We start from the raw sequence: 25,721 nt of genomic DNA on the forward strand, positions 1-25,721 counted from the left end.
CCTATGGGGAAAATCTGAAAGATGCGCAAACTTCAAAAATTCACCAAAAACCAGCAGCTTGCCCAATTCCTTTGAAATATTTGTGGTAGCTTCCACTCATTGGGCACTATAACCCTCACCCACTCTTTTGACCATGTGACCAATTTTTTAATCTGAATTAATTCGGATTTGGATTAATTCGGATACAAAACAAAACTGGGGTGATTCGGAAGGCTTGATTTTGGACAAAATACAAAATGGGGTTGATTTGGATTTGGTACAAATCAAAACAGAAATAATAAAAAATGTGCAACTCTACCATCTTGACATTGCAACAGCTGTTGGGAAAACTACATTTCCCAGGACTTCTGGTGGCATTTCAGCCACCAGAAAAGGAAAGAGCCCTTTCTCTCTTCCTTCTTTCTACGAGCTACATTTTAAATCCACTGTCACTGCAAGACCAGACTAGAAAGGGTGGGGGGAAGAAAGACTCGTGTAGTGCAAAGGAGACTAGATGAGGTGAAGGAAATTGGTTTCGGAGTTCATGACTGCGTGGGGAGGATGAAACACATTTTGTATTGGCTAAGAAATAATCCATTATATTTCCTGATTACTTGCTTTGCAGATTAGCATAGGGATTAGGAGGATCTCACGCATCACAACCCTGAGACATTTTTGGAAGGGCGGTATAGAAATTGAAACAACAACAACAACAACATTGATCATAAAATTCTGGCATCCCAGGTCCTTGGGAAGGACTCGATGTCTGGATAAAACAAACCAGTCAATAACACCTGTCTGACTGTGTAAATTAATAATAATAATAATAATAATAATAATAATAATAATAATCAGCTTCCAGTTGAACAGAAAGGAAATTGCCTGAACACCAGAGGCACAAAAGACCAGCTGCTGATTGACAAAATGATTTTAGAAAATTGCAAGAGAAGAAAAGCCAATCTAAGTGTTGCATGGATTGGATACAAGAAAGCCTTCGATTCATTGCCTCACACATGGATACTAAAATGTTTAGAAACAACTGGTGTCAGCAAAAACATTCCGATATTTATTTAAAAAAGCAATGAGCATGTGGAGTACACAGTTAACAATTAATGGCGAGACACTTGGACAGGTTAGCATTAGAAGAGGCATTTTCCAAGGGGACTCACTATCCCCTCTGTTGTTTGTAATCGCCATGACCCCACTTTCACAAATACTAAACAAAACAGGCCTCGGATACCAAACATCTAAAACATCAAGTAAAATCAACCATCTGCTGTACATGGACGATCTGAAGTTGTATGGAAAGTCCCAGTCAGAAATCGAATCACTGCTAAACACTGTCCGTATATTCAGTAGCGATATAGCAATGGAGTTTGGACTAGTCAAGTGTGCTGCATTAATAATGAACAGAGGGAAAATAACAAAAACAGTCAACCACAAACAGCAAGTGCTGCCTTTGTAAAGAAGCAGATGAAACTGTGGACCACCTAATCAGCTGTTGTAAAAAGATCGCACAGACTGACTACAAACAAAGGCATGACAAGGTAGCAGGGATGATACACTGGAACATCTGCAAAAAAATACAAGCTACCTGTAGCCAAAGATTGGTGGGACCATAAAATTGAAAAAGTGGTAGAAAATGAAGATGTAAAAATATTATGGGACTTCCGACTACAAACAGACAAACATCTGCCACACAATACACCAGATATAACTGTAGTCGAGAAGAAAGAAAAACAAGTCAAAATAATCGACACAGCAATACCAGGGGATAGCAGAATAGAAGAAAAAGAAATAGAAAAAATCACAAAATACAAAGATCTACAAATTGAAATTGAAAGGCGGTGGCAGAAAAAGACCAAAATAATCCCAGTGGTCACTGGCACCCTGGGTGCAGTTCCAAAAGTCCTTGAAGAGCACCTCAACACCATAGGGGCCACAGAAATAACCATCAGCCAATTACAAAAAGCAGCTTTACTGGGAACAGCCTATATTCTGCGACGATATCTATAACAATTGATAATAAAATTCAGCCATCCCAGGTCCTTGGGAAGGACTCGATGCCTGGATAAAACAAACCAGTCAATAACACCTGTCTGACTGTGTAAAATACTACTACTAATAATAATAATAATAGAGCCCAGCACTTTTCAGGGAGATACTTTGTATAGTAGTGGTGCATTTTCATGGTGTGTGCGTGTGTTTGTGTGTGTATGTTGAAACCATGTAGATAGCACCAGTTCTATGGGTCTTTCTCATTGTTTTATAGCTGCTTCCGTCACACACACAAAGTAATCTTATATAGATTTAACGAAAAGTTTATTCAGAAACAACTCCAGGTTCTCCTTCTCCTTTCCTTTCCTTTTCCTCTTTTGACACCATCCTCAACACTCTCCAGGACACCCAGAGGGATCCGCACTGGGACACATTTCTAAACAACAAACATAACATAACAACAAATCATACAAGATAATGGATAGAATATAACATCCATCTAATTGAAGCCTTTCTTCCAGTTGGAGAAGGTGCAGTTCACTCAGGATGCATATGGTTAGTGAACTACAGCTGTGATTCTTGAGTACAAACCAATAATGTGTATTTGTCAATAAGGCTGTTCACATGAGCAGCCCTACCCAGACTTGTATAGCCCTACCTGGGTCAGGCTACTCATGTGAAGTGCTGGAATCAAGGCCAATACTGGTGCTGTCCTGCCGGTAGCCAGGAGTTCCCCCCATGGCTTTTACTGAGGTAAGAGTGTGCGTGCATTACCTCTATCTCAATCCCCAGTCGCATGACCGTGCATGACCTGTTACCTCAATCCCCAGTCGCGAGTCTGCTTGGGCAGCAGGCAGCCCAAGCAGACACAGAACTGGATGCCTAGAGTGCCCGGCTAACGGGGAAATCCCCCAATGCACTGTGTTCCTCATGTGGTGCATTGTGGGCTTTCTGCAGGCCGGGCTGCCTTTCCCCAGCCTACGAAATGCCTCATGGCTCCAGGAAGAGCCACATGTGTGGGTGCACGAATCACACAGACAGGGACAGCAAAGGGATTGCCTGGGGAGAAGGTAAGCTCAATCTTGCCTCTCCGCCATGCCTTACTGAACCTGCTATAAAGTCTTGAGAATGACCTTAATAACTGCTGCCTTTAAAAATTGGATTTATGTGAAACATGCCTTATTTTATCAACTTATTCACTAGGCTGCTTTGGTTTAAAAACAAAAACAAAAACCCAGCCTAATTGTCTTTTATAGACCTAGAAAATATTTCCCCATCTCTTCAGCTTGGCAACTAAATTAATTCCTCACAATTAATTCCTATTATTAAAAAGAACATAACTCAATTTTCCCCACAGAAAATAATTCATAATTTTATGATTCAGTGGTGCTGGGTCATTAGATTGCATATGAAGGTACACTGCACATCTCTATGGCATTACATCTTCTAATTATTGCAAAAGGTATACAGGATGTGCTTCATCTGCCCTTTTAGCTTCCTTTCTCGTTCCCCCACCCCGTTTTTGAGAGGAAAGCAAAGATCTAGAGATGTAAATATGTGTACTGTTTTAAAAAGTCTTCAGAGAGAAGAAAATATAATTATTTTCCTCCAAAATCTAGTGTTTTTAATATATTATATTTTGTTAGATTATATGCAACCCTTCATGACCAGTGAAGACCAAAAAAACCCATGGTAGCTTTCCTGCATATATAATATATAATATATTATGTCACTCTTCAAACACCTCCACTTTAGTTGGCTCAAATTATGATGTTCTTAATTACCAACTTCTTTGAAATCCAATATTGATTTGCTCTCCTCAAGGTATTTCAATGAGCTTTATGCAAAGTTCCAACTCAAGCTGTGCTGTCTTCCCTCTTTCAAGTAACCCTTCTTCAACTGCAGGAAACCATTCTTGTTTTATCATTCATTTTAAATTTGAGCTGCAACATATTCTGTCCTTTTCCATAAAACTCTGCAGCTATTAAACTGCCTAGTTTATTGGAAGAAATGGAATTATGACAAATATTTGGGTTCATTCTAGACATGTGGCAGGCCTCATATGAGTGCTTTGGAAGTATGCATGGATGCTGTCGGACTGGCAGTGTGGCCTGGTTTTTGTGGCAAATTCATTTGAATGAATCAGAACCTCCCTGTAGTTTATCTACAGTATATGCAGGTGTCCTGATTGCCATGATAGTGGTTATACTCTTTTTTGAGTTTTCCAGAGCTTTAGGAAGAAGTGGTTTTAATGTTAGGAAGTACATTAGACTTGATTCAGTATTTCCCTTCATGCATTACTGAAAAACTATCCTCACATGTGGTACTATATTTCTATGATGATGACAAAGAATATTTATATACCACTTTTCAACAAAAGTTCCTAAAGTGGTTTACATAGAGAAATATGAATGAATGAATGAATGAATGAATGAATGAATGAATGAATGAATATTTCCCCATACAAGCAAATAGCAACCAGTCAATTAATGAAGAAAGCAAAGAGATTCTCTTAGGGGTAACGTTAGAGTGATGAGCTAAACCCTCTCTCCTCCCTTTAGAGATTTCACTGGACCATAGGGAAAGGGGACACCATTCAGTGGAAGATAACATGCTTTGCATGAAGAAGGAGCAATCTTTGGCTTTTTCAAGTAGGTTAGGGAAAGACATAAACCCTTGCCAGCCAGTAAAGACAATACTGAGCTAGATGGGCCAATGGTATCAGTTAATAGAAGGCAGATTAATGTTTCAGGTGCTGAAAATTCAGCATGCTCTACCAAACTGCATAACCGCATCCCAAGTTTTGTCCCTGGTTATGAGGAAATGCTGAGAGAGTGGGACAGCACAATAGGAAATAGCTTGTATATGTATAGATATATGCTACCATGAAACACTAGCTCTGCCAATTATATTTCAGGCCAAATGTGTATCTCAAACATTTAGCCTGTAATATCACCACAGTACTGTTTTTTGCTAGCATGTACTTACTGTCAATTGAGGCAGGCTATATAGTTCATGTAATACATTTTATGGGCATGGAAGAGAAGAAAATAAGGTAGATAAGTGAAATGTTATTCATTTATAAGGCATAAGATAGATAAGTGAAGTGAAAGGAGGCAGAAAGATATCATTCAATTTATTACTTTTTATTGAAGTGTTTACATTGGTCAAGCTAACCCTGTGAGGAAAACTGTACATATTTTAATAAAAAGTAGATCACCTCCAGAGTAATAATTTCAAATATATTACTCACCAGTGGTTCTCCAATGCTTCTTGTAAACCTTCTCCTGAAACAGTGTTTTACAACAAGCACGGGGCAAACACCGGATTTCCCCCCCCTGATTTAGACAATACTGTAATGCTAATAGCTTGAAGAATAAAGCATAATTAATTAGAATAATGTCAGAAAGCACTTAATTAACACAAAGAAGGGGGAAGCAAGAAGGGATTAAACTCCATATATGATCTTTATAAATACCTTCTCTGCAAATATTCCTGCTAGCACCAAACTGTGAGAGAGCCTGATAAAACATGCAAGGTGGTACTAGTTATGGAAGAAAAGGGCAGACCGGATAAATGAGTTGCAAAAGCATGTGAATTATAATACTTTTTTCATATTATTCGGCAGGCATAAATTCAGTGTGCTAATATAAATGGAAAAATGCTTCAGTTGTTTTCACAGAGAGTGGAAGAGGGTATAGAAAAGTGAGGTTTTTTACAGACACTTTATTATTATAGCAAAACACTTGGAAAGTGCTGCTGTGGAATTGTCAGCAAAAAAAGTATCAGCAGTAAAAGTATCAGCAGATTCAGATGATAAATATCTACTGGTGGTAGTTTCATATTAATAATTTTAAATATGTATAGAAAAAAGGAGAGGGACTTCAATTTTGAATTTGGCATTGGTTTCATGAACTGTGATGTAGTGGACTTTCCCCCCCCCACAGCCTCATCCGTGATTAAAATACGCTAAGAAATCTTTCCTATTCTTACATTTTATAAATGCTATAAATTCATTACCAGCTCTATAGATGTTCCATCTGCTATTTATTTAATGATAGTCCACAGAGGAAAAAGTAATGGAGAGCATTAATTACAATCAATAACACATCACCGAAAATCAATAATAATAACAGAAATATAGATATACCCTTGCCATTTTTTAAATTAGAGATGCAGTACTACAGTTGTATATATGATACAGTTAAGATAAAGGTTATATATTTTTTAATTGTTGCATTTATTTAGAAGATTTCTGTCCTACCAATATGGCTTCACAGAACACGGTATGTTCTAAACACGGTAGGGTTCTAAAGGTGATTTTCAGAAAATAATAAAAACAGATAACATTTCTAAGAATATTGAATGCTGAATAGGAGCTGGATTTGAGCATTCCATTCCCAACTCTTGTCGTTTTATACTACTACAAGACTTGAAAAGTGTTTTTGTGTTGGTGCACTAAACTAGAAAATGGCCACTTTGCCGCATCACCTTGAACTGAAAATAGATCCTAAAAAGACTATGGGGATTGATCATGGGTGCAGCCAAGGTGTGGGGTCTGGTTGTCTGTGGGGGAATCTGGCATGCCTGGAGCACAGCCTAGTGATGAAAGGGTGGGGCCTGCTACACCCCAGAGGGAACTGAGCGCAACAATAAAGGGCCAGAAGCAGCAGTAAAGAGGCAGAACCTGCACCCGGGGGCAGAGGCCTGGAAAATGTATTCACCTAGCCTTTATAATTATTGCATGTTTTTCCAAGTTCCTTCCTTGCCATGCACATCAGGATACTTAAGACTGAGGAACACAGTTCATGCTACAATTGTGTCAAAGCACAAAGCAAGAATTAAAAAGGCATGTAGATTAGTAACTTAAGCAAAGAAGCCTAATTGCCAGTTACATGCCAGCTCACAGCCCTACCTCCTCCCTCCCTCCCTTTCTTTCTCTCTCTCTCTCTCTCTCTCTCTCTCACACACACACACACACACACACACACACACACACACACACAGCCCATATTATTATGAAATCAATCATTTAGAAGACATTCTAGAAAACATTTGCTAGGGTTGTGCATTTGAAGAGGCCTGACAGGCATGTTGGACTTTATAAGCCCTATGTCGGGCACCATCTGAATGAATTCCACTATGACAGGAGGAAGCTCCGACAGTTGGAATGGAACTCCCAAAAAATTCCCTCCTGTCATTGTGGAATTCTATCAGAGTTCTTACATACCATGTTTCCCCAAAAATAAGACAGTGTCTTATATTAATTTTAGCCCCCAAAAATGCACTAGGGCAATTAGCGGTACATCAGAAATTACTGCTAAGTCTTACTTTCGGGGTAGGTCTTACTTTCAGGGAAACAGGGTACATCTCCCCCGTCCCCATTGCCCTCTGTCTGCCCTTCCCTTTCTGGGAGCCACGTGGCTGCAGGAAACAGCAGCATGATGTCCTCTTCACTCTCCTGACCCCAAGCACTGAAGCCAGGCATGGCTTCTGGTTTAAAAGGTACCTTTTTTCCTTAATTTTTTTTGTAGGAGCTGGTTGGTGCAGTGGATTTTGGGAATTGTAAACATTCAAAATCCGCTGAACCTATGGTGACTTCCAAGGATCCTAAAGCAGGGGGACGGCGGGTGGGGTGCTTTGTAAACCAAAAGCTGCAGCAAAAGACTTGCATCCCTTGAAAGAACCAGGGAAGGTAGGGGAATGCAAGGGAAGCAAGGGGTGCATGTGTGGGTTTTGACTGAATGTGGGGAAATAGTTTGATTTCTCACAACAGTTTGGCCAAACTAACGATTGTGGGGTTTATGCAGGTCCCGCCAACAAGCTCCTTGTTAAGTATGGTCAGATTAGATTAGATCCAACAACAAATTTCATAATGCATGAGCCTGACATTTCCCACTTTCCCAGATGAAGGAACACTGAGGCTGAGACTAGTCCCAAGGACAATAACTTAATCGATGGTAGATAACTCAAAACACATGCAGAGCAGATCACTCAAGAAATTGAAACAAACCATATAGTTTAAGGTGAACAATTTATACATATGCATAATAGGTTTTGAAGTTAAACATGTGAGACACACAAAACCTTTTTTTTTCATTCTCAGGTTAACATGGCAATAAATCAAACACATCCCAGAAAGGGAGTCTAGAACAATAGTTTTTCCTTTCCCTTCCATTCTTCTCTTTCTCTCTTCCTACCACTCAGCTCTCCCATTGTAAGGCAATGGCCATTGTGAGGCAATCATCTCAGGCAATGAATGTGCCATGCAGTAGTGAGTGCAAGAACCCACCTCACCTCTGTCACTATCACCCCATGTCGACTTTCTTTTTGTCTATTCCTTCTTGCTGCCCCAGCTCCCCTTTTCACCAAGTTTTAAGTATGGCCATACCTTAAGTTTATATAAGGGCTTTACAGCATTGACAGTTTTGTTTTTTATCCCCTTTCCTTTATGATCCCTAGCATGGCTTTTACCTTTTTCACAGCTCCTGCACACTGGGTTGATATTTTCATTCAGGTTTCCACCATGATTCCAAGATTTTTTTCCTGATTTTATTACCAGCCTGTTTCCACCCAGTTCAAGATGCTAGTATTGTCCTTTAAAACCCTAAATGGTTTGAGCCCCTGAGTATCTCAGAAAGCACTTCCTCACACATAACTCTCCACTGAAGTTTTTCACCCAGGGCTTTTAACATTAGCTTGCATCTCCTCCGGAATGGAGGGTGTGTTCACATATTGGGCAAATTTACCCCGAAGTCCCTGCAAGATATTGGGGAGCACTTCAAACACAATTCGAGTTTTTCACTGCGCGTTGGAGTGCAGCCCAATTTATATCCATGGTTAAAAAAAATCCACTTTTTGCATTGGGTTTTGGGATAACTTTGAGTTCGCAGTAAAGCCTCACAGAAATCTTATGGTAAAGCCAGTGGAGAACTCTCCTCCCACGCAGAGATCTACTCATCAGGCAGATTCACGTTCTGTTAATTAGGGAGTTTAGACTCATGCACTGAGGAGGCTTTTTGGTGTTGGCACCTAGAGTTTGGAATTACCACCCCCTTGAGGTCACATTTTCATGTTCCCTTCCTTTCAGATAGGAAAGGCAGTAGTGTCTTTTCTGCTTGATTTCATCTGACAATTGTGCCATTGTTTTATTTACTGAATTTCTTTTCCCCACCATTGTTTATATGGTTTTCAATTACTTGTTGTTTCCTATTATTTTTAATTGTTTTATTAATATAAGAAACTTTGAGAACCATTGTGGTTGAAAAGAAGTATATAGATATTGTATAAACCAATAAATCTCCACATGCACAAAGAAACTAATGGAGCAAAATTACTTCATTGGGGCATGTCTGCCATGACCTATGCATTAATCATGAGCACACTTCAATGTGCTTTGTAAAAACTAAGTGAGTGGTATACTTAATTTATACTTTCAAAATTGGAACCTTTGCAAATGAGATGTTAACAGCTACTTTATCCTATTCATAATAAGGCTATCCCTAAATATCAAATATGATTTTGACTGTGTGTTTTTCATAATTGCTATTTTACACAAAAAAGAGTATAACAGAGGGATAACTACAGCCTTTTGCTGAAGATCCAACAAGTGTCAGGAATACGAAGGTGAAACCTTGTGCTATGACTCTTTAATAAAGCCTATGCTACAACTCCCATTTATTTTGAAGGGGCTAAGAGTCTCTCCCCCAAGTTGCATATCTCCACCAACAAAGGCATTTATGCTATTAAAGTGTTTAAGAGGTATGATCTTTGCAAATACTGACACATGTAAATATTGCCTTAGAGTAACTGAAGTATGGGTTACAATTACAACAATAAGAAACAACAACATATGCATCAGAATAATATGTTATTTTTAGTAATTTAATATCAACGAATGCCATTATTCAATACTCTTCAGAAATCAGATTGTTCACTGCACAGGAAATAATGTGTATTATCAATGTAATAAGCAACTGAAGTAGAGAAAATGCACTATCTAGTATTTCAATCAGCTTTCCTGTAATTTGTTTTCACTGGGCATGCCCAGACAAGGCTTAAAAATGTTGATTTTGTACAGGCATTTAAGTTGACGGAGGTCTGGACTCAATTACAAAACATATGACTTGTTTTTATATAATAGAAAGGCTTCTCTGCCCACTCGGCAATTCTTTTCTACATTTATTGTGCACCAAAGAGCATGAAGGAGGTTGACCGTAGCTGCATGGTAGAGCAAATGCTTCACATGCAGAGGGGCCCAGTTTCAATCTCTGACATCTCTACATTTAAGGGTTAGGGTAGGACTAGGGAAAAATTCTTGTCTGATCTAGATGGACCAATGACTCACTTGGCAAAAGGCAGGGTCATCGGATAACATCGATTCAGATGCTTGGGGGCCATAGAATCGATTAGGGGGCCATAGAATCACTTCTTAAAAGCTGTCTTGAGGACTTGCAACCTCTCTAATAATATTCTAGTTGATTTCATGAGTGAGGGTAAGATTTTAAGCAGGAGCTTTTTAAAATCACAACTCATGCTCTTAGCTCGCATGTTAAGCTCTTCTCTTCCTTTCTCCCTCCCCATTTTTGGTGTAACTTCTAGGAAGCCAGGCTGAAAAATAGTTCTGTGTCACACTGTTGTGCTGAGTGTTGTGTTGTGTCAAGTTAAGATCAGGAATGCAGCTAGGGATTGCTCCTGGACCCAAAGCTCTCCCTGGTTGAGGCAGTGGCCAGGAGTGCATTTTATCAGCTTCGGCTGATACATCAGCAACGTCAATTTCTAGAGGTACATAGCCTTAAAACAATAGTGATACTGATACTGGTGCATTAAAGCAGGCTCTTTCACACTGAAACCAATTAAAACCTTTTCTTAGTATGGGTGTGTGCGCCGAGCTGAGAAAAACAATTTTAAAAACGTAACAGTCCTTGCAGAGTCTAATTGGCTCCTCGTCAGTACTCTAAGTTTTCATGTTCATGTTGAGAGAGGGCATGCAGGATTGGACCTTTGCACACTACTGCAAACTACCTTAATGTGTATTAGAGGCACTTGGCAAAACATCCAACTCCTGCTAAGGTACACAGCCAGCTGGCCAGAAGCAGGGAGCTAGTGCAAACTGAAATGTGCACCCAACTGTCATATAGAACTGGACCCAGGCTTCATTGAAAAGTATGGGGAGTCCCACGGAGATAGTGTGTGACAGCTTTCACCTCTACTATAACTAGTGCCCATTCAGGATCTTTTAAAATTTAATATTATAACATGCATTTATTGGGCAGGAAGAAAGGAAGGAAGAGAGAGAAGAAATTATTTGAACACCGGTGTTTTCTGACTATATATATATGAGTATATATGAGAGAATTATGCCTTTTCACTATCTATAATGCCTGCTGAATCTTCAGCTGTCTATGTGATTCTTTTTTTTAAAAAAATTCATTTGAATCATTATAACATATTCCAGGCTGTACATTCAGTTAAAACTGAAGTAAAGCAAAGAAGCAGCAGCTGCTGTTGCCTGAAATAAAATCTGAGAAACACTGAATAGGAGTTGTTCACATTTAGAAGAGATTGTAAGTCGTGCAGCTATCTATACCATTCCTGAACAAGTATAAATATTTCATTTCATTCACAGGCCAGAGTGACTTCTCCAAACTAATTTTAATGTATTCTCTTGAAGTGTTATGCATTTTTAAAGGTTAACTGTGATTGGAAGTGATATGCCCTTCAATTTCCAGTGGACAGCTAAAGATGCATAAAATGCATGATGTTGAGGGAGGAACCTTCTGTCTTTGGTTTAAGGTATGGCTTTGGTCTACAGGATGCCTCATTAAAAGTGAAAAACAATGAAACAACAACAAATATGATACAGAAGAAACCAGTAAATAAGTTGTCATTCTATAAAGTGAGTATTATATGTCTCTTATGTATGGACTCTTGGAGCTGAAGCAAGTGAGAAGTTCAAACAAGAATGGATTTCTGTCTGTAGCTGAGACCAGAAAATTACTGGTAAATTGGAACTCTACTCTGCCTCCTCGAAAGAACTTCGAAAGAACTCAGGTTGTGTGTGCAGGTTTTAGGCATTCCAGCAGGAAAGATCACCAGCAGTGACAGGCACAAACCTAAGTGAAATGTGATATGGTAGGTGCTGGCTACATAAAACAAGAAGTTGTCTAGTAAGAACTAATCAGACTACTTTCCTTTTGCTTTCTCTACATCTGAACTAAATTTGGTGCAAATCAAGGTCCACAAGTTAGATCTTTTGAGCCTCAAATGTGCATGTGTCTGCCATCTTAGATATGGGTGGATATCATCATTACAAACTGCACCATTGAGGTATCCCTGTGTGTCAATAACTACAGCTGTTCCAAATTTGATTCAAATCAGTTAGACAGTCCTCAAGTTAGTGCACTTGTGCCTCAAATGTTTTTTCCACCATCTTGGATTGGGGTAGATGACATCAGCATACACCATGCCAGTGAGGTGTCCTTTTGTGTCCCTACAGCTGTAGCAAATTTGGTTCAAATCCTTTAGGTGGAACACAAATCGGTTAAGTGGTTCACAAGTGGTACATAAATTGGTTATGTGGTTCACAAGTGGTTCACAAGATTTGAAATTTGGTTCAGATCGGTTAAGTGGTTCACAAGTTGATTATCATCATCATCATCATCATCATCATCATCATCATCTACATTTTATATCCCACTCTTCCTCCAAGGAGCCCAGAGCAGTGTACTACATACTTAAGTTTCTCCTCACAAAAACCCTGAGAAGTAAGTTAGGCTGAGAGAAGTGATTGGCCCAGAGTCACCCAGAAAGTATCATGGCTGAATGGAGATTTGAACTCGGGTCTCCCCAGTCCTAGTCCAACACTTTAACCACTATATGACGCTGGCTCTTAAGTGGTTTACAAATCAGTTAAATGGTTCACAAGTTGTTTTGAGGCCCACTTGCACCTCAAAGGTTTATGGATCTGCCATCTTAACTGGTGTGGATGACATCATCACAAACTATGCCACTGAGGTGTCCCTGTGTGTCACTCACTGCAGGTGCACCCAATTTGGTTCAAATAGGTTAGGCAGTCCACAAATTAGCCCGCTTGCACCTCAGAAGTTCATGTGGCTGCTATCTTGAAATGGAGTGGATTACATCATCATCACACCACACCATTTGGTCATCCCTATGTGTCTCTACAACTGTAGCAAATTTGGTCCAAATCGGTTAGATGGTTCACAAGTTAGCCCACTTGTGCCTCAAAAGTTTACGCATCTGTCATCTTGGATTGGGGTGGATGACATCATCACAACTACGCTGTTGAGGTGTCCCTATGTGTCCCTACAACTGTACCCGATTTGGTTCATATTAGTTCAGGTGTTGTGAAGTTGATGTGGGTGGGGGGACAAACACGGATACACACATACACACACTCTGGATCAGTTGTTGCTTAAGAGTCTCGGCCTCCCTCTCAAAGCCTACATCCCTAGTCGAATTACTTCTAATACGTAAAAACTGGCCATACGGCAAACCTTGCTTAAGAAGTCTGGGATGATGAGATTTAAAGTGTAAATAAGCATTCTTATGTAGTGGTTTCTTATACGGGGCAAACGTGAGTCGTTTCCCGGGCCCCATCCGGACCCAGGTATCTAAATACAGATCCTGATAAACATCCCAATAGCTGGTGAATTTAATGTCTGCATACCAGATGTTGGAACTGTCTGGGCTTAACACCAATCTAGACCTGTCCTGCTATTTATAGGGCCACTCCATCTTGATTCTTCTTACCATTGGTTTTACATCTATCCGGTTTTGCCCTGTCACCCACAGGATTCCCTTACCTGAATTTTTTGATTTCACATTAGGGATAGATGCCCTGCATACTCAATTGGACTGCCTGGTATAGATCAGGATTTACCATCCTAGTTTCCCTCTGGCCTTTGTTTATGAGACCTTTGGTTTAGTAATGTATGCTCCCTTGTTTCCTCCCCATTCTGAGTTATGTTATTTGACTGCCTCCCCTTTTCCTCCCTTCTCACTTATGTTTATACCTGGCTTTGTCAGGTTGGCTTGTTGTTATTGATGCAGGATGTCCTCAGCTTCCTGAAGTGTAGTATTGTGAGCTCTGTGCCTTTAATGCCTGAGGTTATTTACAGTGTGTCAGTCTGTGCTAATTGATTTACTGCTGAGTCATCAATCTGCATGCACACATGCTTGATTGATGACGTCATATACAGCTGTGGAAAATCCTTTCTAGACAGGTATAAATTAGAGAAGTTTTCACAAGCATACCGGATAATATTGTAAGGCTTTATTTAGCTCTAGGAATGAAGTACCGGTATTAAGGAGGTTTGTATGTAATTTTGTATCAGGGTATCTTCTTTGTGACATATTTATTATCGGGATTCACTTTCGACTGATTGTATTTATGTTTATTAACAGGCTGATGAAGCTTTGACCGCGAAACGGCGAGTATCCGGAATAGCCGTTCGACTTTGACTTGTTTAGTTTGCATTCCTCCACAGGGCATGCAGTGGGCTTTATCTTTTGATTTATGACATCTTTTGAAGCCATGCTCGACTGGTCGCTGCAATTTGCATGTTTGTTATTGGAAATTTTCACTCCTGTGTGGATGATACCTAGCATTCTCAAACAAGCCAGCACCCCTCTTTTTTTTTTGCCCTGCTCAGCTACATCTCTACACATTTAGTTTGTATTCTCCTAAAGGGCATGAGGGTTAAGTTAAGTGACTGATGACTTCCACACTCCATTGAGACTATGTTTGATGTGGCTTTCCTGCAATTTGGAACTTCCACTATTATATGGATGACATTGAACTTTGCCCATCTATCCAGCAGCCCTATTTTGCCTTGCTGGTCATACTTCCTCTGGAAATTTAGGACTGTTATTTTACATGTTTATACTCCTGTATTTTGTATTATGTGATGGTTTGAATATTATTGAACATATTATTATTCTTGTTCAAATTTTGTGTTTGGATTTATGATTTATGGTTCATGAGTATCAGTAATTAGAGATTATTTTACTATTGGTTTATTGTTTCCATAGTTTGGTTGCTTTATATCATTTGTATATATGTTTGCCACAGTCACGGTGGGATTTCCCTTCCCTTCCTTCCTCTTTTTTGACTGATTCTGTGATTGCCCTTGTTGGTGGTTTGTGTGATCTCATAAGCCTACTGGAAAGTAGGCTAAACATGGGCCACATACTGTCATGTCACACATCAGCATTTGTGCAATTTAGAGCTGGAGCAGAACTGCCCTGTTCCACAAACAATGTCTGTGGTGTTTACACACACTCAGCAGCATGGGCAGGTGCTCATTTCACTGCACAGTGGCCATGTTCTTATGAGCAAGAAGGTTAGTCTGAGGAGCAGCCAGCTAAGATTCAGAGCCATTCATGCTCTTGCTCTTGAAAACCACATGTGTGGTGGTGAAAATCTCAGTAGGAGGACAGGGAATTGTTCATGCACGAGGTGCTATTAAAGTTGGGTACTGTGCCCAGCTAACATTGATAATCAGATCTTGTGTATGGTGGCTCAGCCCAGCACCCAACTATGCTTGTGCCTTGCATATGAACACTTCCTGTTCCTGGAATTTCTGCCACTACAGGAGGGCACATGGTTTTCAGGAGTGCACATAGCTCTGCATCTTAGCTGCTTGCTTCTTATAAGAGCATGACCACTGAATGGATCACTAACAGCCACAGCAGCAGCAGTGACAATGAAAACAACCACCACCACTACCATCTTGTTCCTCAACCTGGCTGAAGATGGTGGAGCAAACTCCAAGCAGGTGCCTACGATAGGATATCAGTGCTTCACTAAGGCCTCGTTCGCATGTAATGTGAAACCGGAAGATGCTGAATATGCAGTTAATTTTTCTGACCATGAATTGCATTACAGACGTATGCCCAACTGTGGTTCAGCAACATCCAGTTTCAAGGCAGGGTGCCCCCTCCCTCCTCCTCAGCCGCCAAGGCCACATCCCAGCCAGCCATGTGCTGCTCATGTCGCCAGACTGAGGCCAGGGCATCAGCGCATCACCAAGGCAGCTCTCATTGGACACAATACCTGCAGGTGGGCTGGTCCAGAGCAATCAGACCTTTCCAACTTTGCCAGCTGGCTTCATAAGAGCCATGACAATTTAACCCCTTCCTCACTGTACTTGCAGCTATGTCTTAGCTATAAATCTACAGCAGCACATTGATGTTTGTTCAAAATCTGAGATAAGCAGGACTACTGAGGGGCACATCCCTAAGCAGGGGGTTGGGGGGGGCACTCCTGATGGTGGGCACTTGACTCTGGAGGCCACTAGGGATGTGTGGATCGGTCCAGCTGTCCGGTGGTTTGGTTCGGGGGTTCATGGTCAAACAGAACCACCACCCCCAGTTCTGTTGGAGTAGAACTGGACTGCAGGGTCTGTGAACTTTTTAAATTTTTTTTTTAAAGTCAGTTAAGTACCTGTAGTCCCTTTGGGGGGCTTGCTGAAGCCGCGGGGTGGGAGGGTGTCCACACGTGTTCCCTCTCCCCCTGCTGGACTTCGTCATCACCTCCATGGCCAGGTAAGTAATGTCTTTTTGGCCCTTTTGGGCCTCCATAAGATAGAGCGGCTGCCATTTTGGCGGCCGCCACGCATGCGCAAATGCCCTCTGCAAGGCTGTCCCCCTGAAGGGGCTACAGCTACTTAATTCACTTGAATTTTTTTTTTTAAAATTCGCGAACCGGTCCGCAACCGGACCGGGAGATTCAATGGGGGGCCGGAACAAACTGGCCCAGTTCTGTTCAAGGCCAGTCCAGCCTTGAACCGAACCAGGCCAGATGGTTCCGTGCACACCCCTAGAGACCACTAAAGATTTAACAGGATTCAGGCAGCATTAGGGGGTTGGCAGGGCAACCCACTTTCCATTTTCCTGGCGAAGGCTGCCAAAAGAATGGTGGCTGTTGTAAGCAGAAGAGGATCCCTGTCCCCCTGGTGGGGTCTGCTTTTGGCTGCCCCCGGGAGATGGTGGACTGCCTTCACAAACCCATGATGATGGGGCTGTCAAACCCCTTCCTCTAACCTGCCTGCAAGAGTGAGCTGCTCCTCCCTCTTTCCAGCTCAAGGGCAGAGTTGGAGACTGGATGCACTTTGCTTAAGAAGTAATGTCTCACAGGCACCAGTCACCCCCCGCCTTGCACTGCACTACCCTCTTTCTGGGCCAGGGGGAGATCTTATGTCTCTCACGAGGCTGCCAAGGAGACACCATACTTATACCCCAGGGACAAATCTTCAGCTGTCTGAAGGCAGGAAGCTTGATCACTCACATGTTCTCTCATCCACACCCCAGAAAGTTTCCTGTGCTTCTGTGACCACTATCCCGGTACTTGATCAGGGACAGTGGCAAAAGAGCATTAGACCTGTTTCCATGACAGCAGAGCCTTCCATGTAACCCTTCAAGTTCTGACAAAACAATCCATGCATTGACACACCTCATGGTTCATTTAAAGCACATTCTTCATGACCAGCAGCACCGCCCTTTCAGAACACTGCGAGTGGAGGGCTGGGGGAAAATATTTTCCCCAGGTGCATCCAACCCCCTAAACCCCCTAAACCATATATTGCCTTCTCTCCCACTGGCCTGTTCATTTGGTGACAATTTGCATTTTGAAAGAACCACTTTGCTGGTCAGTGACCAAAATAAAATTTACCTATTAAAGAACCACACAGGTTTATTGTGAGCAACAACACTTTATTTAAGATCAATAAACTTGCAGCCTTTAATTGGTGCTGCAGAGACAGGTGTTTCCTATTGCTGATGCTGCAGCTCTAGGTGATGACCCCGTGCTACCATCACTGTATTTACTTCAACTTTGTGGCCATATCATCACTGTTGCCAGGCAGAAACAGTAAAAGAAAGGGGGATGGAGGGGTGTGGTGCTTTTGCCACATGGTGGCCACTGTGAGTTACAGCAGGCGTAGAAATATAGTGTTCCTGGGTGGGTCTGGGCTACTCTTTCTATGATTACCATTCCAAAAGCAGTACAAAATCACCGTTATGGTGATGTCAGCATTTGGATGTAATGCTGTACTACCCCAACACCTCAGGTTGGGGTGTTGAAACTCACTACAACCCAATAGTTGAAACTGGAATTTGGTGAGGGAAACTGCAGGTGGCTTTTGCCTCAAAAATGTGGTTGCACATATCTGGACATACAGGAATGCTAACCTCTGCCTCATTTAACTGCGGTTTTGCCTTTTGTGCAGATGGGGCCAGAATTTACTGCCAAACCTTGAGTGCTGCTCTGATGGTTATTGCAAAAGTGAGAACTCCTGAGCAAATAAAGTGTGTGGGCATTATTTCCATCCTCCATCCTCATGTCCGTGAATTTTATCTGCAACACTTTGGACTAGGGGTGTGGATAAAACCAGCTGGCCCGGTTCAGTTCGAGTGCGAACTGGATCGGACCCAACCTGACCACAGTTGACCCAGGCCACACAGAGGCCCATTGGGCATGCACAGTGGCCTCCAAAATGGCCACCACAATGGGGATGAAGCCTGGAACGGGCCGAAGACTGCCCAAACAGCGCAATTGGCTGCATAATGGAGGCCGGCAGGGAAGAACCTCCAGAGACTACTTGTGGCCTCGGAGAAACACCCCCCCCCAAGGGGGTGAGTAAAAATAAATAATTTTTAAAAGATTGTGAACAGCTACAGGAGGGTTTGGTTCGATATTGGACCATCGGACCAAACAGGTTCAACATCGAACCTGTTCGCACATCCCTACTGTGGACTGAATATATGCAGTACATTAGCAATCCAACCCAAAACCTTGCTCACAGATAAATAAGTCCTCCTGAATTCAGTCAGACTTGGTCTGACTGAATTCAAACAAACCTATTTGTTTGGCCTGGCCTTCCAAGGCTTGTAAAGTGTTGTTTTAAAATGTATTTTAATTGGTTTTAAATGGGTTTTTTTAAAATTGTTTTTATATTGTTTTTAGTACTATGTTTTGAATTGTGTGCTTTTATGTCTTTTAAAAGTTGTTGTATACTGCCCAGAGTCTCTAGAGGAGGCAGTTTATAAATGCAAATAAATAAATAAATAAATATCCATAAAGTATATTTAGGGTTACAAACATGGGTGTGCATATGAGGCATTAAAGTATATGGCATACGTACACAGAAAATTATGAAACTTTTTTGTTTAATCTTGTTCTTCTTTACATTTCTTAATGCTATGGGTCCTCATACCCACTGGAATTATAGCTATTATCATAAAATGAGCAGCCAACATTATTTTTCTTTAGGGGGAAAATCCCCTGTTATTCTACTTTAGGAATTTCCCCCTCAGTTCAAGCTATTGTCTCTGTTGGATATCTGATGTTTATTTCATGTCACTAAAACTTCCCATTCATACTTGATTACTTTAATAACACATTCCAGTTGAAGTGAAAAGAAGTGATCAACTCAAGAGTCTCTTCTGGTGCTGAGCAAATAGATTGCTCTTTACTACAGCAGGAGTTCCTGTAGGGTTAATATGCTTCATTTCTTGGTTCAGAGGCTCTGATAGTAACTGACTACTTTGATAATTTGCTTCAAAATGAAGCTGAGCCAGTCACCAAAGGGAAAAAAGGAGTTAAATAAAAGTCATCTTGTTTCCTTAAAGAAGTGTAGAATGGTGCTGGCTAAAAGAAAATGTGTTCAGTACACCATCGTGGTCTGTTTTGTTTGCTAGGACAGTGAACCAAATTAGTGGTCCTACTAAAATACAAGCAGCCATTATTGCTAGAAGTGGAGTTTTGGCATGTATTTGGGTGGAGATAGAAGATATGTGTATATAATGGTTGACATACCATGCAAGTAAGTCAGTCCAGTAGCATTGTGTGCAGGCAGGTTCAGCAAATTGTGCAAATGCCAATAAAATTGGGCAAATGACATCTTTAAGTATAAGCCTATTGGAAATAATTGATTTACTCTTGCATAGTGTCATTTGGGCAATTGTTCTGTTTGTTCAACCTGTGTGCGTACAACATTTCTGGGATGTTTCATAGGGATGTTGCATAGGGATTAGGAACTCCAAGCTTGGAATGCAACACTAATGCTCGGAATGTTCCATTGGAACAACTGGTCAAGCCGGTTGTTCTGACAGAACAAGCTCAGAACACTCAAAATGTTCTGAGCACCATTTGGGACACCAAAATGGCACTCTTCTATCTATCCTTAAATTTTTATACCTCCTTTCATTAAAACAACCTCAAGGCGGTTTACAAAACATTTTTGTGGTGATACTGATCGTGCAAATGGTTTGTCATGTGTGCACAGAGGTCAAAGGGCACCATTTTGAAGTCCAAAATGGCACTCAGAACTCTCCAAACATTCCAACTTGGAATAGGGTTGTTCTGTTCCGAGCTTGGAACCGGATCTTCATTTGAAGGACATTCTGCCCTGAGCTCAGAACTCTCGCAACAGCCCATTTTTAATTGGAACATTCTGAGCTCAGAATGTTCCACACATCCCTAATGATGCACCCTTCTGCAGTATGTCAAACAATAATTTTAAAAGCTGCAGAGGTCACCTAGATGCATGCCTAAAGGAATGTTTGCATTCACGGAACACACATGGATAAAGAACAATGAAAAACCACAGTGAGCATGGTTAAAGAGTTAACCATGATCATCAAGCCCTGCATGTGCCCATGAAGTGTTATGTGAGAACCTGGAATTTCCAGGCAATCCTGGTTAAACAGCATTTGACTGGGATAAATAAACAGGTTAAAATTGTTTTAACTCTAGCACTTTGAGTGGGATTGCCTGCAAATTCCAAGTTATCACATCACACTTTGTGGGAGCATGTGGGGCTTGGTGATTGTGTTCCACACTTTAACCATGCACACTGTAGCTGTGAGAACATGGCCATAGTTGACTAATTTATAATAAGGTACTGATGCTTCCTGTCATTGGGTGCATCAATTATAGCATGCTTGCCATGTATGTTGTTGCTGAGGCAAGCTACTGTTCATTAGGGATGTGCATGAATCAATTTTTTATATTCAATATGTACCCAAATCAAATCACCCCTAATTTGTTTTGGGTCCGAATCTGCTCCTGCAAATCACCCCAGATTCAATTTGGATCTGAATCAATTCGAATGTGCATCTGAATCGATTCAGGGGGGAAGAGGTTCTGGGGCAAAAGAGTGGGGTGGGTGGTAGTGCCCAATGAGTGGATGCTACCAACCAGATTTCAAAGAAATTTGCAAAGAGGTGTTTTTAAACTAATTTCTGAAGTTTGCATGTCTTTAAGCTTTTTCCCATAGGGAATAATGGGGATTTCAGCAGCTTCATAACTCTTCATGGGGGCACCAGGGTGATCCAGAGTGAGTTGTGGTGGGTGGTAGTGCCCAATGGGTGAAATGAAGCTACCACCCAGATTTCAAGGAAATTGGGTAAAGGGGTGATCTTTAACAAATTTTTGAAGTTTGCGTGCCTTTAAGCTTTTCCCCATAGGGGATAATGGGGATTTCAGCAGCCCCATAACTCCACATGGGAGGCACCAGGGTGCTTTCCAGACTAGCTGCTAATCAGCAGCAAAATGCCTCCAGTCGGGCAAGTCGTATTCAGAACGTAAACAGCAGGGGGAGCAGTCTCGCAGAAACTAACAACCCCCCCAAACCACAACATTTTCATGCCGGATATACAATGTCCTTGCTCTATATCACAGTGATTAAATTTACAAGGCATTGGAAATGTGAATGGCACCCTGCTGTCCTCGTAGGGACTGCGGTGTCATGACACAGGAAGTGTGGAAGCACATTTCCAAGATTTGTCCTGATCCCGTTGCAGGGTCTAGTCTGGAAAGCACCCAGGGTGGCCCAGAGCAGATTGTGGTGTAGTATACATGGGTGCCTCCCCAAACCACAAACCCATGGGGTACTAGGCTTTGTTAAGTTCAATTTTTGAGGTATTCTGAGAGTGGATTCTTTGGTGCAAAATGATAGTGGATTCTCTGGTCATTCATCATTTTGCACCAAAGATGTTTATTAATCATCTTTGGTGTAAAATGATGAATGACCATTTTGTGGCCACAGCCCAACCCACTGTGGTCACAAATTGGAGGTCTGAATCTCTGGATTTTTCAGGTGGGTGTGGGTGGGACCTGGGCTATTTGTTTTGTACCCAAATCTGGGCAATTGAGCACAGGGATTATTTGTTCTGTCTTCAAATTGCCTGAATCAGCTCGAACATAGAACATAGGAAGCTGCCATATACTGAGTCAGACCATAGGTCCATCTCACTCAGTATTGTCTACACAGACTGGCAGCAGCTTCTCCAAGGTTGCAGGCAGGAATCTCTCCCAGGAGTCAATTCACACATCCCCACTTTTCATATTCTGTGAAGCATTTGCAGAATGCTTATATTCAGCAATAAGGAAGATGTTTGTTCCTAATATGACATTCCACTTGAAGGGGTATGTTACCCCAATGTAGAGGTATGTCCTTAGCGCTTCCTGAGTCAGGGCTGTAGCTAGCTACTCTTTGAAGAGATCTGCTGCACTGGCTCCAACAATAGTGTTTGAGTCCATTTTAGAGCACGTTCTGCATGCAGCGAATGCAATTTTGTTTTGATTGGCAAATGTGAAAACATTCCTCCTAGTTCAGCTTTTGTTGAAGTCGTATGTTTTACTATATTGTCATCAGAGATGTTGAACTAAGAGGAGGTTTTTCCCTTGCAAAAACATCCAAGGCTGTTCATAGCAGTCACAGTAGCCCTTCCATAATAAAGGGTTATTTAAACTGCAAGTGAGGAACGAGTTACTATGCCAACAAGTTATTTCAATGGAAAATATTTTCTCAGCTCTTCTATTACCTGATGTATATTAACACAAACTAAGCCTGTCATTTATTTACTGGTAACACTGATGCAGGGGCTTGACCTTATTTATAAGGATGTATTAGTACAATTGCACAGCTGCACAAACCAAACTCATTCTCTCTCACTCTCTTGTCACTTATTATATGACAACACACTTGCTATTAACAAGAAACATATTTTCAACATGGCATTATTTGTAGCAAATCAGTTGTGTTGCTTATTAACAGCAAGCTGACATATAATAAATGACAAGAGAACAAGGAAGGATGTGGTTGGTTTGTGCAATTATCTACAAACAGCTTCATGCTTATACTAAACTCACATCACCACAATGCTAATTTAGAATCCAAAGAAGTTTTCCAGTTTATGGCAGTCATGTTAACTGGCAGTACACAGTAAATCCTGGAAGCATTTTTTTAATGATATATACCACTATGGATGAAATTAAGCACAATTAATGCTAACTAATTATCTGTCATATTTAAACAGACATCTAATCACTTCACACTTCCTGTGAAATGACAGCCAATCTTGGGGTATATCCAAACCACAAACTTAAAAGGGTTTAATGTTATTTGTATATCTAGGACTAGTTCTGTGAGAGGAGTGCACAGAATTCACACAGAATCCTCAGCATCTTTACTGACAATTCCAAAGACTCCTTGGGAAAGCTAAAAAAAATGGTCTAAAACTGATATAGGCTTGTGGCATCAATAGGCCTTCAGAAACAAAACAAACTCCAGTGACTGGCTAAAGAAACATAGCTCAGCAGCAAGGTTGACAGTACTGTTACCTTGAATATTACTAATGCATGTTACTTGGAAGTAAGTCTCACTGGGTTCTATGGGACTCTGTTACTAGTAAGTAGCCCATGTTTTCCACAGTGTTAAGAAGATGAACCAAGGGCTGTGCATTTATAAAGCGGATGAAGCATGACTGCATTATTGGTCAAATTTTTAAAAAGCCCAAACCTAGCAATTGTAAAGTAAAGTAAATTGTGCCGTTGAGTCAGTTTCGACTCCTGGCGACCACAGAGTCCTGTGGTTTTCTTTGGTAGAATACAGTAGGGGTTTACCATTGCCATCTCCCACACAGTATGAGATTATGCGTTTCAGCATCTCCCTATATAGCTGCTGCCCAATATAGGTGTTTCCCAAAGTCTGGGAAACATACCTGCGGGGATTCGAACCAGCAACGTTCTGCTTGTTAGTCAAGCATTTCCCTGCTAGCCTACTAAAGTGTATTGCCTCTCACTTCATCTGTTAGTGGCTAGTAGATTAGCATACCAGTACCAGAAAGTAGGGGTGTGCAAACAGGTTTGAGTTAGAACCAGTTTGGATTCGAACCAGTTTGGCTCTATGGTTTTAGCTCAAACCAAACACCCCATTCAATCTTTAGAATCAGTTGTAGCTTGAACTGAACACAACCGAACCCTGTTCGAACTGATTCGGAGGATCTAGCCTCCATTTTAGGCACTGATGGCCATTTTGTGACACTTGTGTCACTTGATTTGATTGGCTGAGCTCCTGCTTCCCTTGATTGGCCAGATGTGTCTGGCCCTTTGGTAGGCTTTGCAGTGTTGCCTGTAACAAAGAACTGGCACCCTATTGGCCAAGGGGGAGGTACAAGGTTGGGGAGGGGGCAAAGGAGGGAGATTCTACTTGTATTTAAAGGCAAGACCCTGGCCTTGCAAAATCACACCGAGGCTGCTGAGCTGACTGTAGAGTGTGTGTGTGTGTGTGTGTGTGTGTGTGTGTGTGTGTGTGTGTGTGTGTGAGAGAGAGAGAGAGAGAGAGAGAGAGAGAGAGAGAGAGAGAGAGAGAGAGAGAGAGAGCACGCTATTGCCTGCGTTGCTGTCTGGAGAGTCTGTCTCTCTGCTGTTTTCAGGTCTGTTCTGCTCTGCTGCCCAGGTTTTTAGTGTTTTTGGTTTGTTTGTTTTTGATCCCTTCCCATTTTTCTCCCCTTTTGCTTTTTACAGTGATTTCCCCCTGGCTGGCTGTCCCTCTAAAAATATTTTCTCTGTAGTCAGGGCCTTGCCTTCTAGGGGTGTGCAATTCGGGAATTCAGTGATTCGGTTCGGGACCAGAACCGAATCACCCCTGTTCTGCTTTGTGCCCGAATATGGGCCACCCGAATCACCCTTGATTCGGTTCAGATTCGGATTTAATCTGAATCTGAATCCGAATCGATTCGGGGGGTAAAAAAGGGGCCCAGGGGGAAAATTTTGGGGTGGGGTGGTAGTGCCCAATGGGTGGAGTCTACCACCCCAATTTCAGAGGAATTGGGCAAAGGGCTGATTTTGGGGGAATTTTTGAAATTTTAGTGACTTTGGGGCAGTTCAGGGGCATAGCATGGGATCTGGGCAAAAGGAGTGGGGTGGGGTGGTAGTACCCCAACAAAAACAATAATATAAATAAATAAAATAAGCAAGCCAAAGGCAACAGGCAAGCCAGAACACAACCTGTGCCTGACTGCAAACAGAGAGGCTGGGGACACAGAGTGCATCAACCCAGAAGAAAAGGGAGTCAGGGAAAAATCCTAAAAAAAATAAAATTGGGCCAGAGGCTTCAGACCATAGGCCTGCAGCCCTGGCAAGCTAGCTGGGCTAGAGCAACACAGGAAGGCAATAGGGATGTGCAAAAAATTTCGGGCACAGAACGATCTGTGCCTGAAATGAGCAATTTCGGGTGATTCGGGGCCGAACCGAATCACCCCCGATGTCCCCCGATATTTTTCAGGCCCGAGCCGAATCACCCGAATTTCGGGCATGAAAAATTCGGGTAATTCGGTTCATGGTTGATTTGGGGGGATTTTTTGAAATTTTAGTGACTTTGGGGCAGTTTGGGAGCATAGCATGGGATCTGGGCAAAAAGAGTGGAGTGGGG

General features: G+C 41.6%; 1 long non-coding RNA gene across 1 annotated transcript; it reads left to right on the top strand.

Annotated features, from left to right (window-relative positions):
* The first annotated feature begins 14,237 nt into the window (after positions 1 to 14,237).
* Positions 14,238 to 18,398, top strand: LOC128349472 (uncharacterized). The gene is made up of 3 exons (XR_008318828.1): positions 14,238 to 14,313; positions 15,890 to 16,063; positions 18,231 to 18,398. It is a non-coding gene; the product is annotated as an uncharacterized LOC128349472 (long non-coding RNA).
* Positions 18,399 to 25,721: the final 7,323 nt, after the last annotated feature.

The sequence above is a fragment of the Hemicordylus capensis genome, chromosome 3 (assembly GCF_027244095.1).
Source record: "Hemicordylus capensis ecotype Gifberg chromosome 3, rHemCap1.1.pri, whole genome shotgun sequence".
NCBI lineage: Eukaryota > Metazoa > Chordata > Lepidosauria > Squamata > Cordylidae > Hemicordylus > Hemicordylus capensis.